Here is a 21870-nt window from a genome sequence, read left to right on the forward strand (position 1 = left end):
CCCCAGTTTTTGGTGGTAATTCCTAGGCACAAAAACAAAACAACTGAACAATCCAAATATTAACATGCAAATATTTTCATAATATGCAAATAATATGCAAATATTTTGCATAATATGCACATTAGCCTGCTGGATTTGTGGAACTGGAATATGGCAACCCTAACCCAGAGCCACCCCACCCCTAGGCACCCTAGGTCTGGTACGGGAGGAGGTCCATGGGGGGTTGACAACATGAGTTACTGCACCTGGTGACACCAACCCTAGTGACGCCACTGGCACCTCACCTCTGTTCAGAACAGATGGGAAGGTGAGTACTGAAACCTGGTATCCAATAAAATGTGGGTATGTTTAAGGGGGTGTATTCATTGTAGGAGAGGCTGAGTAGGAAAAGCAAAGAGTCTCTTGTATATTGAGGATATTGGAAGGGATATTTACCAAGACCTTTTGTGGGTGCCATAGGAAGTGCGGGTGGGCATCATATTGGTGACACCTGGCATAGACCCTGAGGTAAAGCCTTCCTTGCCTAAGCCTTAGACCAGGGGTGGTGAACCCATGACTTTCAGGCTATCCCCAGCCACCCCAAGGTTTTGTGCCCTCCAAGACCTGCCAAATTTATCATTTTCAAGTTAATTTTTTTTAAAGATCACTCTCATGGGTCCCCTGCTGGCATACCATGATTCTAAAAGTTTTTTTCTGCTTTCCAAGACCCCCCCCCAAAGTTTCTCAGTTAAAAAAAATTAAAATTATTTTACTGACTGCTCCCACATGTACCCCACTGTGATGACAAGTCTTTTTGTCCTCTCCTAAGCCCCCCCCCATTTGTCTATTTTAATTTTTTAATTACTTTTTAAAAATTACTTACTGCTCCTGTGATACTGAGACTCCAAACGTTTTTTGTGGTCCTCCATGCATCCTTTAATAAAAACATATTTCAACTAAATTTATAATGAATGATACTTTTAAAAATAATAATGTAGAAATATAGAACAGCTGATAGAAAAGACTTTTGGAAGGCTGAATTGAGAACTTCAGTTCTCACTATACCCACTTTTACACTTTGGCCATGCTCACTTTGACATGCCCCCATCCCAGAGGGTTGACCATGGGTCAATGTGGCCTGAAAAAGGGAAGCCACCCCTGCCTTAGACCCATCTCTGTGCAGCCTCATTCATTCTGGCTGAGAAAGAAAAGCTCAGTATCCTGCAGTTATGGTTCCTTAATCTTCCACTTGAAAACAGTTTTGAACAAGGTGGCAAACAGACTGGTTTTTGAACTTTGACAGTACCTCATAAACCCACAGCAGTGTGATAAGACCATGACAAGTACAGACTTCGCAAGAGATCAGGAAACTTCCTTGATAATAAGCCATCTGTTACATTTAAGCTCAAGTTAGTTATTAGTCCAGTTCATTTACATTTTTCAAGGTTCCTTCCTCTTTCCCAATGGTTTGCATAAACAATTGCAAAACAAAACAACCAAATCCACACTGGGTCAAACCAGTGTGTGTGTGAATATTAACTTCAAAACATATGATTCAGATTCAAATAGCCTGAATTTGGTTTTTTTTTAATAGATGAAAGTCACATAGATTTCGTTTGGAGATTTTAAATTAAGGTGAGGGCTTGGATCCAGAGTGCTGTGTATTCTGCTATGGACACACAGGTTTTCCAGCCCCTTTCAACAGAATATACAGCTCCCTATGCATACCTTCTGTATGCGGCAAGGTTCAATTTACAGTGTGCTAAAGTCTTCAGACAATCAGTTTCCAAGCCATGATTACAAGCAGCTACATAGAGTGAGCAAGTAATTGCTTGCTTCTATTCACACAATATCCACTTTTAAAAATGCTTGCAGGGCAGAGTGGTGTGGTGGTGCAACGGGATAAGAAAGGAGTTTGTGTAGTTCAGGTGATCAAAATCCATGCTTTTGAACAGGTCATGCTGCTTTTTAAAACGCCGCTTGGTGCAATGCATTGTGTGTCCGCAAAAAGGAACTGAAGCCAACCAAAGTGCCTGGTCTGCCTGAATACAGTTCAAACATGGTACCTAGCTGCCTTGAGCTTTTCCCTGAAAAACAATATAAACCAATCAGATGCTGTCCCTCATGGGAAATAATGCTTCTGCAGCTTATCTGGATGAGGAAGAGATGGAGTTGCTCTAAATCCTTTAAAAAAAACAAACCAACCAGAAACCTATATAAAAAAAAGGACTGGAGATACCAAACATAACATTATTTCATTAGGCATCCAAGCTGAAGTTTATGGATGGATGAAGGCTGAAATAATATAGAAGGTAAGGTTTATCTTAAATATATGCTGTGGAGAGGAAAGAAAAGATCTTGAAATTATTAATGGCACAGCTATCTATTCCTCCTCCTCCACACCCCGCCCACGCCCACTAACTCTTTGTTTGGTTTTATGCATTACATAGTAAAATCTCTCTTAATTTGGAATAAATGGAAACAGGAAGGTTCTCTTCAACCCTTCCCTTTTAACTCCATTTCTGTATTGAAACTCTCTTTAGAAAAGTTGAGGTATTGGGTTCATTTAATCTATAGGAACATGGCAAGTTTAGAATATATAAAAACATCAACAAGTGCATGCCTATTATTTCTTAATAAAAGAAAGTTTTAAAATGGGAAGAAAATCATTTTCTGAGTCTGATATCTTCAAGCTAGAGTGTATGGTAAGGTTGCTAAGCAACCAGAAAAAAACAACACAACACTGCTGGCTGGGTTTTTCTTCTTTCTTTTTAAATAGAAAAGCAAGGAACAAGGTTATCCTCCCCCCTCCCATTTTTTAAAGCTATATACCTTAAGTGACTAGACAATTTTTGTGCTAGGCTGTTTCCCCAGAACCAGCTCAAACTGCTAGGCTCCACCTTATGGATATATTATGGCTGTGTAGACACCATACATTTAAAGCATATTATGTGTTGGAATTGCTTTTTAAAATGCTTTTAAAGCCTTTTTTTATAAGATATTTTGTTTTAATATGTTTCTAAAGATATTTTGTTTCAATTTTTTAAAGTTGTTTTTAAGATGTTTTAAAGTATTTTTAGTGTTTTTGTTTGCTGCTCTGGGCTCCTCCTACTAGGAGGAAGGGTGGAATATAAACCTAATAAAGAAATAAATTTTGCCCAAAGAATCCTGGGAACTGTAGTTTGTTATGGATGCTGGCAATTGTAGCTCTGTGAGAGGTAAACTACAGGTACCAGGATATTTCTTTTTTTGGGGGGGGGGAATGATGTGCTTTAAATGTATGGTGTGTACACAGCACCAAAGTATTTAAACTTCTCAGTGTCAAATAGGTACTCCTTTCTTATGGTGTCTAGATCGGGGCTGGGGAACTGTAACCAAAAAGATTCCACTGCATATCGATAGAACAGGCCAATAAATGCTACTGTTATTGTACTTGCCAGCCACAGGCATCTAGTTGACCATTGCGAGAACAGAATACAGGACTAGATAAGACTTTTGGTCTGATCCAGCAGGGCTCTTCTTATGTTCTTGCTAATAAGCAAGCATTTATGGCAGGGGTGTCCAACTTTTTTGGACCAGTGAACACATTTTGAATGTTGGGAAAGTGCACCAGTCAAAAATGGCTGCCATGTGAGCATGGCATAACAGAAATGCCACCTGTGGGGTGTGGCACAACACAAAATTAGAGAGAGTACAGTCATTGCTGTTTGTTGCCTCCCCCATCCTGACCCAGACAACCTTAGACTTACCAAGAGAAGTCAGCTATATCCTGCTGGTTCTGATTGTGGAGACCACACAATATTGATCCTCCATCCCTCAGTGATGCTGTTGCTGCCTAATGATGACATGGAGCATTCTCCAGTACCAGGAAAAATGTACAAGGTGGCCACACTCCCTCTCTTGCATGTGCAAACACACATGCCACACACATATAGACCACAGACAAATATGGCCACACCATATGCATCTCTCTCTCATATATACACACACTCTTTTCACATATACATCTCTTCCCCTCTCACAGACCACACATTAATATATAGTCCTACCCCCCCCAGACCACATGTACATCTTTCCGTCTCCCACACACATTGGCGTCTGCAAGAGTTTTTCGGGAGAGAGAGAGAGAGAGTAAAACACTGAAAGGGTGGAACAGGCTAACTTCTCACAAAAATTGAGAATTGTGCCTGTATGTTTTGACTCACCTCTGTTTCTGAAAATGCTAGAGAAACTTACTTTTAAAAAAATTATAGCAGGGAATCTAGGGATTGTGGTTCATCCTGGGGCACCAAAGAAAGCCTTCATAGGCAACATATCTTAAAGGAAAAATAGCAGATGACTGAACATCATAAAAGGTGTGCAGCTCAGTCCTATGCATATTTCCTCAGAAGTTAATCCTCTTATATTCATTGGCCCTTACTTACAGATAAATCTGTACTGCGGCTGCAGTCTTATAGCCGAGCTCTATGAATGTTTGTTTGGAAGTAAGTCCTACTGAATTCAATGGGGTTTACACCCAATTAAACATATGACTGTGCATAGCCTTTATGTGATAATCACAATTCCCTGGTATGGGCAAAAAAGGTACAATGTCTCACCCGAATGTGCTTCCAAATGAAACTGTGTTTTATGTAAGCTGGGCAAATAACCTATCACAATGGATCACGCTAGAGACAAGGAATGGGTTTTGTTGGTTTTGGATTGTTGTGAAATAAGTAAGTTAAGACTCCAGGAAATTAGTGACAGGATCAGATTTCAGGCAGAGTGTTATTGTTCAGTGCATAAACAGAGCTGGGCAGGGCATTCATGGAGGCTGCCATTTCTCAAAAATCTTCACAGATGGCAATTTGCTGCAATGAATAAGCCCCCTATCAAACCAGTTAACACACAACTGGAAAAAAAAGCCTCCTTCTGCCCCATTATCTCACATTTCACTTTCTGTCAGAAGTTATAACAATTTATGATAAAAAAATAAGTAATGGAAACTGAGAGGCACTGGGCAACTAGCAATATAATCTACCTCATAGGGAGGTTGTGAGGATAACAGCAGATAACCTACTCATGCTGTTTGAGCTCCTTAAATGTAAATGTACTGCCTTCAAGTCGATTCCGACTTATGGCGACCCTATGAATAGGGTTTTCATGAGGCTGAGAGGCAGTGACTGGCCCAAGGTCACCCAGTGCGCTTCATGGCTGTGTGGGGATTCGAACCCTGGTCTCCCGGGTTGTAGTCCAACACCTTAACCACTATAAGGCCAATTTTTACAGATGGGCAGGATTACTCACCTGTCAATCACCTGATGTCATTATGAAAGTTGGCCCACATGGGTGGGTGGATGGAGATAAAGATCTGGCCATGGCGCAAAAAACGTTCTCAGCCCTGGTATAAAATGGTAAAAGACAGCAGTAGTTTTAGAATCGAAAGAGGAAACGGACACTGGAAATATGTGAGATATGATGGCAGACACATTGAGTTAGCTGTAAGAGACATCTGAAGCTATATGACCGCAACCCAGCTGTTGAAGTATGGCCTGGAGCACTGTTTCGGATTGGAGATTTGTTGGATGAAAGCGTTCTGAGTTCTTTGTAGGAAGAGTTGTGTTCAAGTGTAATAAAATAATTAAGACGGCATGACAAGGATCACTTATGCTTTTTACTCTCTGACCCAGTGCAGCCATTACTCTGGATTCTGCACATCACGAGTAATATCACTAGTTGCATTTTTTTAGATCTCTCTGTACCAAGGGCCTTTAAAGAAAAGAAAAGGAAAAAAAAATGAAAGTTAAGATTCTCAGGATGCTAAATTTTGTCCCCAGTGCTAAACTCCATACAGCTAGATATATAAAATAGGCATATATAGAAACTTTCTGAAAGATAAATTTTTGGGAGGGAGGGATATAAATTTAATAATAAATAAATAAATAATCTTGTTAGCACTTACCCAAACATATTTGGGATTCTCCCCTGCATGTTGACTTTGGAGGATGGTATTTGGAAGAAGCCTACATCAGATACAGAGATATGATATGGATATATAATTTTTTAAAAAAGTTTGAAAATGTAGGAAATGAGATTTGGAGTGGTGACAAAGGTGTGACATTTACAAGCACTGATAAGATTATGTTTATTTCCTGATATGGAAAGGATAACAAAAGGGTAACATCCTCTGTCATATGACAGGCATTAGTATCTTCTGATGTCATGTCCTGCTTTTTTAACACATGGTCTAAATGAAATGGAACTCCAGATTCCAAATTCATGTGGCAAAAGTGGGGAAGCGTAACTTTTGACTACTGCACCAAAAAAAAGAGATAGAGAGAGAAGAGCCAACAGGCATTGTCAAGATCAAACTGCTCTATATAGTAATTTCCTAGCCTAAATAATTACATATAATACGTCTGATAAATTAATTATTAAATATTTTACACTAGACATAGAGGATGGCTTTTGAGAAGGCTCCTAAAAGCACAGAAACTAGCACCAAACCATCCTTGGGTTTATTGCAAATCTCATCCCACTCCCTGGTATCTAAATGATTCTCCATACATATTCAAATACAGCAAAGACTAAGGTCACCAACAACACTAATCTTGGCAAACTCTCCATAATTCTCATTTACAGCTATGCTAATTGTGCATGCCAGTTTTGTTCATTCTACACTAGACTGCAGATTTGATGGGCTCTTCTCCTCATATGCACATACACTTGTGTTTGTGCATCTACTGCTTCCAATAGGATTATTCCTGTAGTTGAAATTAAGCAGTGCAATTCACAATCCAATTTATGCCAGCTAATGATCTGTTACTATGAGCCTCTGTGTGAGCATAGTAGTTTGTCACAGGGCCCAAAGATCAATAAGAACCCCAGTGGACTATATACACTTCAGGATCTGAATCCTTACAGAGCTAGCTCCACGGACACTAACAGGAGATTACGATAGATACAACCATCTTAGGCCTGATTTGGCCCACAGCAGATTTGCCACTATTGCCACAGTCCACTTCCTTCCTGTTAGCAGAACGGCTTTTGTTTATATGTGCATTGTATTTACATGTGCATATGAACAAGTATGTTACACATGTACACCCAAAAAGCACTACTTTGGGGATATTTATGTGTTTTCACTATGCTAGTATCAATTTAGAAATGCAAATATTATCTTGCTTGGTTGGGGGAAATAGCAATTACTACCAAATGCGGATACAATGTTTATTTACATAAAATGGTGGAAAGTGGGTAAAATGGCTATGCAGCTTAAAGTGCCAATAAAGTAATATACAAAAGCAAAACTGTTAGTTATTACACAAGCCACACAAACCCATGTTGCCTGTTACATTCACACAGTTAATGGGGGCAATTCATTGGCTTGAAACTGATGGTTACACATGTGCTCATTTTATATTTGTTAAAATGTTATTGCGCTTATCAAACAGCACCCTCCATTGTTTAACTGTTTTAATCAGAGTAAACTGTAAGTGCTTATGGGAAATGTTCTTTGGGAGAAGGTGTGTACATGTTTGGTGATGTTGAGAAAGAGATTGGGGGGGATAACTTGCCTGGCAGAGGGGAGATAGAGTTTATTGAAAAGGAATTGACTTAGGTAATGAATTCAGGGGTGATCTTCTAATGAATTTAGGGTAAAGTATTACTTTTTAAGGAATTTATTTAGAGGTAAACTGGAGAAATAAATTGGCTTGTTTTCTATGAAAGGGCAACCTTTCTCAACCTTTAGGTCTGCAGATGTTGCTGAACTACAATTCCCATCATTCCTCACCATGGGTCATACTTTGTTGTTGTTATGTGCCTTCAAGTCAATTACAACTTATGGCGATCCTATGAATCAGTGACCTCCAAGAGCATCTGTTGTGAACCGCCCTCTTCAGATCTTGTAAGTTCAGGTCTGTGGCTTCCTTGATGGAATCAATCCATCTCTGGTTTGGCCTTCCTCTTTTTCTACTCCCTTCTGTTTTTCCCAGCATGATTGTCTTTTCTAGTGAATCATGTCTTCTCATGATGTGTCCAAAGTAGGATAACCTTAGTTTCATCATTTTAGCTTCTAGCGACAGTTCTGGTTTAATCTGTTCTAACACCCAATTATTTGTCTTTTTGGCAGTCCATGGTATGCGCAAACTTTAAAGTTACATAAATCTTCTGTTGTCATTCCTTTAGTCTTCTTGACGTTCAGCTGTAGTCCTGCTTTTGTGCTTTCCTTTTAACTTTCATCAGCATTCATTTTAAATCATAACTGGTTTCTGCTAGTAGTATGGTATCATCTGCATATCTTAAACTATTGATATTTCTCCCTCCAATTTTTACACCTCCTTCATCTTGGTCCAACCCCACTTTCCGCATGATATGTTCTGCGTACAGATTAAACAAATAGGGTGATAAAATACACCCCTGTCTCACACCCTTTCCAATGGGGAACCAATTTGTTTCTGCATATTCTGTCCTTACAGTAGCGTCTTGTCCAGAGTACAGGTTGCGCATCTGGACAATCAGATGATGTTGCACCCCATTTCTTTTAAAGCATTCCATAGTTTTTCATGATCTACACAGTCAAAGGCTTTGCTGTAATCTGTAAAGCACAGAGTGATTTTCTTCTGAAATTCCTTGGTCCGTTCCATTATCCAGTGTATGTTTGCGATATGATCTCTGGTGCCTCTTTCCTTTCTAAATCCAGCTTGGATGTCTGGCAATTCTCACTCTATATATGGTAAGAGCCTTTGTTGTAGAATCTTGAGCATTACTTTACTTGCATGGGATATTAAGGCAATAGTTCAATAATTATTGCATTCTCTGGGATCCCCTTTCTTTGGAATTGGGATATATATTGAACTCTTCCAGTCTGTGGGCCATTGTTTAGTTTTCCATGTTTCTTGACAAATTTTTGTCAAAATTTGGACAGATTCATTCTCAGTAACTTGTAGCAACTCTATTGGTATGCCATCTGTTCCTGGTGATTTGTTTCTTCCAAGTATTTTAAGTGCAGCTTTTACCTCACATTCTAAAGTTTCTGGTTCTTCATCATATGGTTCCTCCAAGAATGAATCTGTCATCCTGTCATCTCTTTTAGTTCATCAGTGTATTGCTTCCATCTTCCTTTTATTTCATCTTAGTCAGTCAGTCAGTGTTCCCCTGTTGATTATTCAACATCCCTACTCTTGGTTTAAATGTCCCTTTCATTTCTCTTATCTTTTGGAAGAGGACTCTTATTCTTGCCTTTTTGTTGTCCTCTTCTATTTCTATACAATAACTATTGTAATAGTTCTCCTTGTCCCTACGTACTAGTTGCTGTATTGTTGCATCTAGGGCTCTAACTGTGCTTCTATCTTCTTTTGCTTTTGCTTTCCTTCTCTCTTTAACCATTTTACGAGTTTCTTCAGTCATCCATTGAGGTCTTTCTCTCTTTTTAATGAGAGGTATTGTCTTGGTGCATTCTTCCCTGATAATGTCTCTGACTTCAGTCCATAGTTCTTCTGGCTCTCTGTCAACTAAGTTTAAAGCCTCAAATCTGTTCCTTATTTGATCTTTATATTCTTCTGGGATGTTATTTAAATTGTATTTTGGCATTATGATTACTTTGTTGTTCTTCTTTAGGTTTACTCTGATTTTCGATATTACCAGTTCATAATCTGTACCGCAGTCTGCTCCTGGTCTTGTTTTTGCAGAAAGTATGGAACTTCTCCATCTTCCATCACCTATCATATAATCAATTTGATTCCTATATTGACCATTTGGTGATGTCCACGTGTACAGTCGTCTTTTTGGTTGCTCAAAAAATGTGTTCGCAAGAAACAAATTATTGGCTTCACAGAGTTCAATAAGTCTTTCTCCTGCTTCATTTCTGTCTCCTAAGCCCCATTTCCCCACAATTGCTAGTTCTTCTCTGTTCCCTCCTTTTGCATTCCAGTCCCCCATGATTATCAGAACATCTTGTTTTGGTGTGTGATCAACTTCCTCCTGTACTTCTGCATAAAATCTCTCCTTCTTCTTCTGAATTTGCCGTTGGAGCGTAGACTTGGATGATGGTTATGTTAATAGGTTTCCTGTTTAATCTCATTGATATCACTTGCTCACACCTTGAGTTGTAGCTCCTAATTGCTTTTGCTACATCACTTCTCAGTATTAAAGCTGCCCCGTTTCTTCTTGATTTCTCATTTCCTGCATAAAATATTTTGTAGTTGCTTGATTGAAAATGTCCCATTCCTGTCCATTTTAATTCACTCACGGCAAGTATTGTAATATTGATACATTTCTTGCTTGACAATTTCTAACTTGCCCTGGTTCATACTTCTCACATTCCATGTTCCGATTGTGCATCATACAACTCCGGACTCTCCTTTTGCATCTGTGCGCATCAGCCTCTGGGCTTCCTTTTGGCTTTGACCCAGCTGCATCATTAGTCACAGTGCTACTCGTACTTGTCTTTTGTTCTTCCCCAGTAGCTCGGTGAGTGCCTTCTGACCTGGGGGTTTCTCATTTTCCAGCACTATCTTGTGTTGCATTTTGGATACTCTGTTCATAGTCCAACAACATCTGTTGACCCAAATCTGCAGCAGAAAATCTGCAGCAGAAATGTGTGGGATCTAATGAGTGGTTTTGTGTTTTGAGGCTCAGAACATATCTTTGTCTTGTACTTAGGGTAAGCTTTATCTTCTGTGAAATGGGTTCTTGCCAACAGATTAATTTTTTTTAAAAAAAGCAAACACATGTGGGTGAGGCACAGGGTCCAAACTCCATAAAGCTGGGGCAGCCATTGTGGTGCTCTCCAGCTGTTGTTGGACTGAACCTTCCATCGCCTTGATAGCATGGGCTCAGCTGAAGTCCAACAACATCTGACAGGCACCATATTGGTTATCCCTGCCATAAAGTGTACCATGCCCATAAAATCTTCTTGGGTGGCTTGGTTATTCCTACTGCTAGTTAGGATAAAGCAATCCATCTCACATGACAGATTTTGGAGGATCATTAACGGAGAGCAAGTTGATTTTACGGTCATGGTGGACACGATTTAGATCTTCTACATCAGAAACCAACATTTCTTGGATTGCCTCCAGTTCTTTGCAATAAGAATGGAGTACTGGTAATTAGGATTGCTGCAAATCCTCCTGATTTAGAAGTTTAAGCCATAGTTGGGCCACTGTAGCTAATTCCACGAACAAGATCAGACATCCAGACAGTGGAGACTGGTGGAACCTAGACCTGATGGAGCACCTATGAGGTCATGTGGGCAGAGCCCATAAAGTCCCCACCCATCTCCCTTGCAACGAAACAGTGGGCACTAAAGCAGTATAGTTCTACAAACATTTAGCAATAGCATCTAAAAGTGTCTTACCTTTGTTCAGAAGGGGTCCCTGCAGCCATAGTTGCAGTCACTGCTGTTCCTATCCCACCCACCCACCTTTCCCAAACAACCTCATGCTTAACATGGGAAATCAGCTATGTCTTGCTGGTCCCGATTGTGGAGATACAGCTGTTAAAAAGCACTCAAGAACCCTGTTTACCCCAATGCCAATCTAATCCATATGGAAGAGATGCTTCCTCCCTTTCATGTCTGTGGGTCCTCTTTGTTTAGCAAGATATAGTTTTGTTCAGGCATCAGTTGTGTGTGTTTAAACTCCTCCTTTTGTTGTCTTACGTGGTCTTTTTTTGCACCTCTTTTTGCCTCAGTGAGCAGCCACAAGGAAAAGGGAATAGAGAACATGGTTCAAGAAAAGCATGGCAAAACCAGCTTTTTAATGCCTGTTCCCTTTTGGCCTCTTCCAATTTCTGAGCAACTTCAAATTCCCTGCTTAACATTTGATTTTGGATCCCCCTCCAAGAGGTTTCTGGTCCTGTCAAAGAGTTTTTTTTAATTGTTTCCCTTCCAAGCAATACGAGTGGGAACCTGCTGGTAGTAATTATTATGCCTGGCCAAGGAGAAAGAAGATTGGTAGATGCAGAGCTTGGAAAAGTTACTTTTTTGAACTACAACTCCCATCAGCCCAATCCAGTGGCCATGCTGGCTGGGGATGATGGGAGTTGTAGTTCAAAAAAGTAACTTTTCCAAGCTCTGGAGATGTACCTAGAAAGCCACCCAGTCAGTGGAAATGCATTAATATGATTGTTGAGTGACAGGAGAAAGATTAAGCAGTTTGGGGGGGGGTTCAGAATCCTAGGCGGGCTATGCCCCACTTTGCCCAACAAAGGAGCCTCCCCTGCACCCAGCCCTGGCTAAGTTATTTTCCTTCACCTTGTCAGCAAGTTGAGAGTGGGAGAGAATACACATTTGCCTCTTAGAATGTAATATTCAGTTAAACAATTTCCATTTTTTTATGTACAAGATGAAATTCAGTTTGAAGTCCTATTGCAGACATAAGTCAATGGGAACCAAACTATGCATATTTTTTAATAACCTCCAATAAAAACTATTGCATGCTTTGCTGGCACCAATGAAGAGGAGACACACAGAACACACACACATACATATCACAAGAAACGTATGAAAGAATTATCTTAATTTCCAGTTTTAAGCTGCTTTGCCCAGAGAACTATCAAATAGCTTTATTTCTAAGCATTTGCTGCATTACAGACATTAAAATTTTCTCCCAAACAATTTAACAATGCAGACATTTTAAAGAAACTATGTAACTCCAAAGAGTGTATGTAGCTATCTCTTCATCATAAAGGCTTGCTACAATCCAGCAATAGCTTAGAAGCTTTGATAAAATCTGATTTGCCCACCTGTCCTGAACATTTCCCTAAAACATGCAGATCCAGAATTTCTTTCATTGAATCAAGGTCATGATTACCCTTGAAAACGGTCCGGAAATTACAACTGATACAAAATGCGGCGGCTCGACTACTTACGAATAGTCGCCGCCAAGATCACATCACACCAGTGTTGTTCGACCTACACTGGCTACCAGTTGTTTTCCGAGCCCAATTCAAGGTGTTGGTATTAACCTTTAAATCCCTACACGGTTTCGGCCCAGTTTATCTCACGGAGCGCCTTCAACGCCACCAATTATGCCGCCCGACAAGATCGGCCACACAGGGCCTTCTCTCAATCCTGCCAACAAAAACAGCCAGATTGGCAGGTACTAGAGAGAGGGCATTCTCAGTGGCGGCCCCCACTCTTTGGAACTCCCTCCCACAAGATCTCTGGCACGCCTCTTCCCTAAATGTGTTTCGGAAAGCCTTAAAGACCTGGCTCTTTCAGCAGGCCTTCAGGGTATCCGGGGAGGGTTAATTGTTATAACTGTAATGCCTCCTGCCCAGTTTTAATATTGTTGCTGCAGATGTATTGTTTTTATATTGTATTATTATATTTTATCAATTGTATTCTAACAAATTTGTAAGTCGCCTAGAGTGGCCATTGGCCAGATAGGCGACGAAGAAATTAAATTTATTATTATTATTATTATTATTATTATTATGAGCAAGATGTCAGAAGAAGAGTGGGAATAATGATGAGTCACAAAGCAAAAAAAGAAAGGGGAGGGGAGGCTAAACTTATTTTAAGTGACAGTCTTAATGCAATGTTGATATAAAAGGTGGAACTGCACATTAATGTGCATATGCATATAACAAAAGCCAGATGGCTGCTATTTCCAGGAAAAAGCAGTTTTAGGAGGGAGATTTAGCCTGCAATCCTATACACACTGGGGAGAGGTGGGCATGTTTAGGTTGCAATTCTATACACGCTGAAATCAATGGGACTTACTTTTGAGTAGACACATATAGGACTGCACTGTTAGAGAGGCAAAACAGTAAAAAAATGTGTTGCTTTACCTTTCGCCCTCACCTCTTATCAACACAACCAGCCAGTTATATTAATGCCACATTTGTTTTTAGTGCTGTGTTTAGTTCTTGGTGTGCAATTTTTATGATGCACAATTTGTGCCAAATTTTCTCTTTTGCTGGTAACTCCCCTGTCTTGAACAATATCTTGTCAGAAAAGTGGGAAACATGTATATTTTTAATAACTACCTAAATAATTACAGTGTAGTTAAGCCCTGCTCTAAACTTAGGATCCTGGGGTGCAATACTGCCCTTACTTACCTGCAAGAAACCCCATTGAATTCAACAGGATTTACTTCAGAGCAGATATTGTTTGCAAGTCTATTGTTTATTATAAAGTTGACACTTTCCCAGTTTTAATGTAGGAGAGCTTGCTATTTCAAATCGATAGCAAGACCATAGGGACCTGCAAGGTGTTTAAATATCTGTGATGGTGTGTCACAGGGAAAAGATAAAACCAGCCAGAAAGAGGTGTTTGTATTGCAGCTCTTCACCATTCTTCAGCACTGCAATAGTAAAACAGGACCTCCCTCTGCATTCTCAACCTGCTGATTTGACCATCAAAAAAACCTGATCTGGAGGATACATCAAGAAGAAACTTGAATTCCCCCTCTATCCCAGTGTCTGCATCCGAAATTTGAGAACCACAAACCATTAACAAGAATCCTAGGTTTAACAGGAGCTGCTGTGTCCTCCTGGCCTGGACACTGTCACCTGCTCTTTTCCTGGATCTGACTGGGAGGAAGGGAACAACTTTTCTTTATCGAGGGCAAGACAGCCAAAACCTCCACTGACATTGGTGAGGAGTTGCCATCTTCTACACAGCTCGAATCTGCATGGACAGAACTATGTACCTGCATTATAAGAACCATAACATAAAGAACAGATGCCTGAGTTTGCTTCTCCTCCCTCCCTCCCATTCCTTTTTCTTCATGTGTTATGCCTTTTTAAAGATTTTATCTATTTATTTATTGCATTTATATACCACCTCATAACTGAAGCTCTCTGGGTACTTTACAACAATTAAAAATATTAAAAACAAGTATACAAATTTAAACCATACCAAATTAAAACCCATAAAAACCAATAGGCAACTTAAAACACATGGTATTCAAATGCTGTTAAAAAATGCCTGGGAGGAAAGTCTTGAGCTGGCGCCAAAAAGATAACAGTGCTGGTGCCAGGTGCACCTCATCAGGGAGATCATTCCATAATTTGGGGGCTACCACTGAGAAGGCCCTCTCCCTTGTTGCCATCCTCCAAGCTTCCCTCAGAGTAGGCGCTTTGATGTTGAGCATTGTGTATGGGTGGGTTCATGTTGGGAGAGTTGTTCCATCAGGTATTGTGCTCCCATGCCATGTAAGGCTTTATAGGTTAAAACCAGCACCTTGAATCGAGCTCGGAAACATACAGGCAGCCAATGCAAGCAGGCCAGAATAGGTTTTATATGTTCAAACCATCTGGACCCTGTTACCAATCTGGCCACTGCATTTTGCATTTTGCACCTGAGGGCAGGGACCATCTAGGTACTGATTTTTCTAAGGCTCTCAGAAAGCCTTTTTGGCTAAAAGGCCAGCTCTAAGTGCCTCAAACAAACAAACAAGCATCCAACAAACAATTATGGAAATCTCTCTTCCTGCAAGAGCCTTACCATGCAACTTGCCTTTTGCTGCTGAATGGGAGAGGTACTAAAATTATAGCCCTTCCCCTCACCAACAGCAATGGGAGCCATGACTCTTTTGTTGCTAGGGGAAAGGTGAGAAAACTCTTCAGCAACAGAAAGCTGCTCTATCCACCTCTCCCATCTGGTACAAAGAACTCAGACCCACAACTGTCATTTGTGCAAACCCAGCTGGTGACCTTCTGAGTGCAACTGCAGCCTTGTGTAAATAGTATTTCCATTCATGAGCAGTTAGATCTCAGCATCCAAATGTTTTGGATGCCCATCAGACCATTAGATACATCCTTGTCTGTATTATATATAGTAGTTGTAAGAAGTACAGTAGGGCCCTGCTTATACGGTGGGTTAGGGACCAGGCCCCCGCCGTAAAGCAGAACCCATTGACTATAATGGGCCGTGTTGCACAAAAATGTCGCAAAATGCCGTAAAATCGCAAAATCGGCTTTAAAACGGGGAATTTCCCTGAATTGAAAGCTGCCGCATCAGCGGAACGCCGCAAAATGGAACGCCGGTAAGCGGGGCCCTACTATATTTGCATTTTTTTCCCTCTCTGCATCCAGGAGAACATGAACTCGTATCTTCTTTCTTGTTTTGAACTTGAACTCAGAACTAGATTCCCTAGCTATTTCAAGGAAATGGGTTTGCATGCTATGATATTTCTTATAAAGTACTGTCCTTGGAGAAAATGAATGATGTTTGAAGCTGCCTGTAGATGCTGTAAATAGCTGTCTGCATCCATCTTTCTTTTTTTTTGTTTTTATGTTAAAGTACTGATGTCGAACAGGGATGGTTGTTGTGGACTCCATCTTCCATCAGTCCCAGTCAGTCTGGCCAATGGTTGGGACTGATGGGTGTTACAGTCCAGCAATGTTTGGACGGCCATAGGTTCTCCATCTCTAATCTAGAGATTGGAAAAAGAAAAGTGCCCGGACAAAAGTTAGGAATATAACGTGTGAGAAGTACTGCTCTAATGTCTTTAGCAAGACTCCATCCCCAGTTGTTAGTTACATATGCACACACAACAATATCATTTAACGTGATTTCACTAGTTGCCACTAGATAAAAATTCTACATGTCTCAGGGTGTTTCCACAGCTGGTATAGCACAGTGGGGAGGAGAGCCTGGCTGGGAGTCCAGAGTCTGAGAGTTCAAATCGCTGCTCGTGTCTCCTGGGTGTAAAGGGCCAGCTAAAGATCACCTCCACAGTGAGTGGCTCAAGGGTTACGTGCCCTGCCACCTGTGCATCAGTGGGCAAACTGCATAGTCCCAAGGAGCCCAGTTGACCCCCAGCTAGCAGTTGCAGACAAGGCAGGGGCTGGCTTGTGCAGCCATGGCAAACTGAGCAGGCCCTAGCCAGCTGGGGAGGACTAGGATCATTGGAAGGCAATGGTAAACCTCCTCTGAATACCGCTTACCATGAAAACCCTATCACAGGGTAGCCATAAGTTGGGATCGACTTGAAGGCAGTCCATTTCATTTTCAGGGTGTTTCCAGACTGTCACTGTTTTGCAGGAGGCATTCAAGCACACACTGGAAATTCAGGTTTGTGCAATTAATACAGATTGAAATACTATTTTGCCCTGGTGCAAGTACAATAAACACAATTTTAAAAATAAAACACACACTTCTTGATGTTAGGAAAGTAATGGGGAAATACACTTAAAAAGTGTGGGGTGAATGAATGATTAACAGGGTGATATATAAACACTCCATACTCATTGTCTTTAAGCCACCTTGCAAACAAGCCAGAATGAATGCTCAATAAAAGCTGGGCATAGTCTAACTTCTGCATAACCTTTGTGCAAACAAATCAGGTTCAATTAATAAGCAATTTGTCTTGAAAACTAGAGATTTCTTCCCTTCTGGGGAACATGGCTTCCAGCTGCTACAATTCACAGGCAAAAGTCAATATTGTCTACCTTTTTCACACCCAGCTGTAAGGGCTGTGAAATTTTACCTACTTCTTCCCTGGGATTAAGAGTGATCAGAAAGCATGATGACCTGATGCTATTGGAAAGCATGTTGATTTGTCTTTTTTCTTTCCAACTCTACCTGCAGAGGACTGAAGTCTGGCTATTCACCCTAGGCTTACTGGGTCCATCCTGAGTATCCTATGCCTGACTTTTTGACTCGATTACCTATGAATTTTAGCAGTGCGAAGAAGGGGCAGGAATGTCTAATTTCTAGGATGACCTACTTTAGAGATGACTATTCTCTACTTGACAGTATTTTCTGTTTGAAGGCCTGTCTGGTTCAAGTTCAGGATGAAGAACCATAAAAACAAAATAGGGGCTTTGAAGTTCCATTTGAAGAGCAGATTGACCAGGCACACAGGTCACTTGGTCACAAACTGCCCCACTATGCTGAGATGTATTGTATTTCTATTTAAATTATACTAATTATTTCCAAATATGCATATCTACATACAAATTTTAAGTAACTTTTAAGTAAATTTTATGCAAATCTGCACCCACTTTTTTGGCAATTATTTCCTGCTTTTTTGGTAATGCCTTTTGTGGACACCAAGCCCCTGACTTTTATCTCACTTAAGCAGCTTCTATATTAACACTACCCATCAAATCCACTGAAATGACTAACAATGAAACTGGTAATAACAAAAGGCAACACATACCCACCTATTTTGCAGCCCTTCTGCGCTTTTAGAAGGCAGATTTAACAAGGTTCCAGTTACAAGCGCTTATGCTCCTGTGACACGGGAGATGTCAAAACTGTTGTTCATGTGCTGCTGTATTGTCCTTTTTATTGGGACTCCCAACTTGATCTTATCACCCAAATTCTTAAAAAAATCCCAGGGAGGTCAGATGCATTTTATTTAGAATATTTAGTTTCAGATTGGAACCCGCAGGTCACATATAGTGTAGCAAGATTTTGTGCATCAGCTGTTACCTGTCAGAGTGATGATAAATAATGATAGCTAACCTTTGGGGGAAACTTGTTGCCCACTGGAGTATTTATTCAGCACCATTAGAATCATATTATCTTATGTTGCAGCTGTTTGTTTCTCTGTATAATGTTGATATGTTTTTATAGTTTTAATATTTTATAGTGCTGGTCTTTGACTGTAATAAATGAATGATTGACACTTCTGTTGTAGTATTTGTGAAAAGTACAGTTCATAAACTTATATATAACTTCTTTAATAATATTCAGTTGTGACTTCAGGGTAAGTAAAAACCAAAAACAAACGAACCATTCCCTAGACATCAATAGATCAAACTTTACAATCACACAACCATAAAATTCTCTTGCACTTGCTGCTCATTTGATGGATGAACGAAAATTCCTCCCAGATTTAGCCTGTTAGCTAGAAAACCAAGCAGATGATCTGCTGCACCTTCCCTTGGCAGTTATGAAGTGGGGGCTGCTGCAAGCCACATGATTATATTACACTACAAGCCACACTGCAAGTCCTGTGGGTAACCCCAGACTGTAGCAAACTTGCTCTAACCTGGAAGCAATTATAAAAAAAAATCCTTCACCACAAATCCTTTTGCCTTCAGTCTTAGCAGTTCCCCTTGCAATCCTATAGCAGTGGTCATCTGTAACAAACTCCTCTTTTTAAAGGGGGCTAAGTGAAGATAAGTAAGAAGGAAAGTGGAAAGTGCGTACATGTCTATTGCCCCATCTGCACCATATGTTTAAAGCAGTATTATACCACTTTAAACAGTCATGGCTTGCCCTAAAGAATCCTGGGAACTGGAGTTTGTTATTGGTACTAGAGTTGTTAGGAGACCCCTCTTCTCTTCACAGAGCTACAGTTCCCAGAGTTCTCTGGGAAGAGGGATTGATTGTTTAACCACTCTGGAAATTGTAGGTCTGTGAGGAGAATAGGAGTCTCCTAACTCCTCTCACCACCCCTCATGAACTACAGTTGCAGGATTCTTTGGGGGAAACCATGACTATTTAAAGTGGTACAACAGTGCTTTAAATGCTTAGTAAAGATCTATGCTCTCTCTTCCACAGTTGCCTATTGTTCCATTTCTCTCCTTCTCAGAGAGAAACAAGCGAAAGAGGATAGAGAAAGAGACTTCTTTGTGTAAGGTTCCTGTTCCAGGTTGGCTTTAGTTGCAAGTCCCACTTATGTAAATACAAACAAACTGGATGCATGTTACATTTCATTCATTGAGACCAACACAGTCACAATTGTTGATTAAAAAAATAACAATTAACTAACATCACCAAGTGCAACCACATTCTACAACACCAATCCTACGCATATTTACTCAGAAGCAACTTTCACCAAGCTCTTTAAGGCTTATTCCTATATAAGTGTTGGAGTGCTGTCTTAGGCTAATAAAATACTGTTAGTAGAAGAAAAAAATTGACATCACCCTCTCCCCCCCTCCCCCCTGTTGTGGATAGAGTGCTGCATATTGTTACAAGCATCACTGGCACAGTCAGTCAGTGGGTCATATCCAACATGAGTCATACTCACAAGCAGATCCACTGAAAGTCCATTGATTTCATTGGGTCTATTCAAGATTTGATTTAGTCAAATATCACTCCATCTCTCTTCCTAACTTATTTTATAATGGAGCTGTAAAGATAGAAGGAGTATAATATAAATATGTAATAAAATTGTAATATGAAAAGATGTAACTTTCCTATAAACGTGCCTGACTACTACAGTCTTCCCTTGGTAGCCCTGCCCAGGGCATTCTTACCATCTAAGGCTGGGTTGGTAGCAATGAGGACACACACATACAAAACTATACAGTCAGCCAGCTCTGGAATTATTGATTGAGAAGCAGTGTCTAAATATACATACATAAACAGACACTGACTTGAACTCCTTAGCAAGATACAAATGCAAGTTTTATAAAAGATAACATTCAAATAAACAGCTTGCATTTCTTTGCATTGTCATGAACAGTCCAAAAAGTACCTCTTTTTCTCCCCATTTTTCTCTCTCCTCACTTTCCTGGTACATATAAACCTATTGCTTCAGCAATGCTATGGGTATTAGCTTCCATTCTAGCATGCACGGCAGACAGAAATTCAACAGAGGTAACAGATAATATATATAATCTTATATATATATAAGCTCAACATCTCTCCTTCCCTAATTCTTTTAACACCAAGCTTGAATATCATCCGCTAATTTATTTTGAAGATTTATACCTCCAGCCAAATGATTCTCAAGGCGGTTTACAAGCAACAGATAATACCTCCCCAGACCATGCTTTCCTTGGGCAATCCTAGGCCATCTAGTTGGACAGCTAAGAATGTAACAAGAATGCCTGAAGGAAAATGCAAACAACAGTCTCAACAGAAACGCATCAAAGAGCCGGACTTGCAGCAGTGATCTCAGTCGTTCCGTCCCAGGATCAAAAACCTCCGTCGCTGCAGCCCACCTCTTCCGCCAAGAGTATGAATGGGCGCCGCCATGACGTCACTTGGCGTTGAAGCTTTGCTTCCGCAGACTCCACCCCTTACCCAGCCTCGGAGGCTCACGGGGATTGAAACGTCAGATTTGCATGGCAGCCTCCAGGAAGCGCTGAAGTCAGGGAGGAAAAAAGATCAGGTGAGAAATTGAAAACGCTAGAATGGCTCTTTGCAGGAACGGGGTGGCGCGTATGTGAGCCGGTGAAGAGGGTCCCCGCTAGACGTCCTCGGATTTCCGGAGAGGAAAAGGAGACACCGCAACAATAGACTGATGTAGTTCAGGGATCTCTATAAACTAAAGCCCATTCAAAGTAGCTGGACTGAAGGATCCAGCTTTCAATGAATTCAAAATAATTAAAAACCACTACAGTTTTCTCAGGTAGTAAAGAAATAAGCAAGCGTTTAAATCTTATTAAGAGAGCCTGAGATCTGTGTATAATCGACAGTCTTGTGGCATATTAGAGAGTAGTACATTTTGATTTATCTTGCGGACTAGAGCCCATTTCATCAGATGCAAACCAGACTATATGTGTGTTTTTGTATGAGACCTACATGGTGGGCATTTGAACTTAGTTTATTCATTCAGAAAGCGATCCCAATAAGGCCAGTGGGGCTTGTTCCACATTAATGCATAGGATTCCAGCTTTAAACAGAAATGTGTTGAACTGTTGGCTGTCTGGGAGGGGATTTCCTAAAGAAAGAAAAGAAAAGTGCTATGTGGTGTTTCATTTATTTATTTTTAGAAAAAGCCTCTGATGGAGCCAAAATTAAATATGAGATCTCTTTGAAAAGGCCATTGTATTTTATTAATGAAAATGAAACCAATATTATGACTAGCAGATTAAATAAGAAGCTTTATTTTTAAAAAGAGCAGTTAGTCTTTATATATAGAAAGTGAGCTTTGGAGCAACATGTTCTTGTTCAGGCCTAGATACTTCAGATCAAAAAGAAAAGTTCTTCCCCAAGGCTATTTTTTTTTTTTACAATAATTTTTATTCAAATTTTCATAAAACAGAAAA

The 21870-nt window shown here is 40.3% G+C and overlaps 1 protein-coding gene and 1 long non-coding RNA gene across 10 annotated transcripts in view; one reads left to right on the forward strand and one right to left on the reverse strand.

The window, feature by feature from the left end:
• Positions 1-860: 860 nt before the first annotated feature.
• Positions 861-20957, reverse strand: LOC133389077 (uncharacterized). 3 transcript variants are annotated; one of them, XR_009764020.1, is made up of 6 exons: positions 20588-20957; positions 19902-20003; positions 5921-5981; positions 5266-5359; positions 3729-3814; positions 861-913 (listed from the first exon to the last, which is right to left on the reverse strand). It is a non-coding gene; the product is annotated as an uncharacterized LOC133389077 (long non-coding RNA). The 3 variants fall into 3 exon arrangements; XR_009764022.1 differs by lacking the exon at positions 5921-5981 and adding an exon at positions 16861-16975; XR_009764021.1 differs by lacking the exon at positions 861-913 and adding an exon at positions 995-2066.
• The window catches only part of XPNPEP1 (X-prolyl aminopeptidase 1), a 56479-nt gene continuing 55499 nt past the window's right edge, over positions 20891-21870 (forward strand). For 6 of the 7 annotated variants that reach the window (XR_009764019.1, XM_061636061.1, XM_061636059.1 and 3 more), the window contains exon 1: positions 20891-20990. The gene's annotated coding sequence lies outside the window, so the exon portion shown is untranslated. The remainder of the gene's footprint in view (positions 20991-21870) is intronic. The other variant, XM_061636062.1, reaches the window with a different exon arrangement.

This window comes from Rhineura floridana, chromosome 7 (genome assembly GCF_030035675.1).
Source record: "Rhineura floridana isolate rRhiFlo1 chromosome 7, rRhiFlo1.hap2, whole genome shotgun sequence".
In the NCBI taxonomy this organism is placed as follows: Eukaryota; Metazoa; Chordata; class Lepidosauria; order Squamata; family Rhineuridae; genus Rhineura; species Rhineura floridana.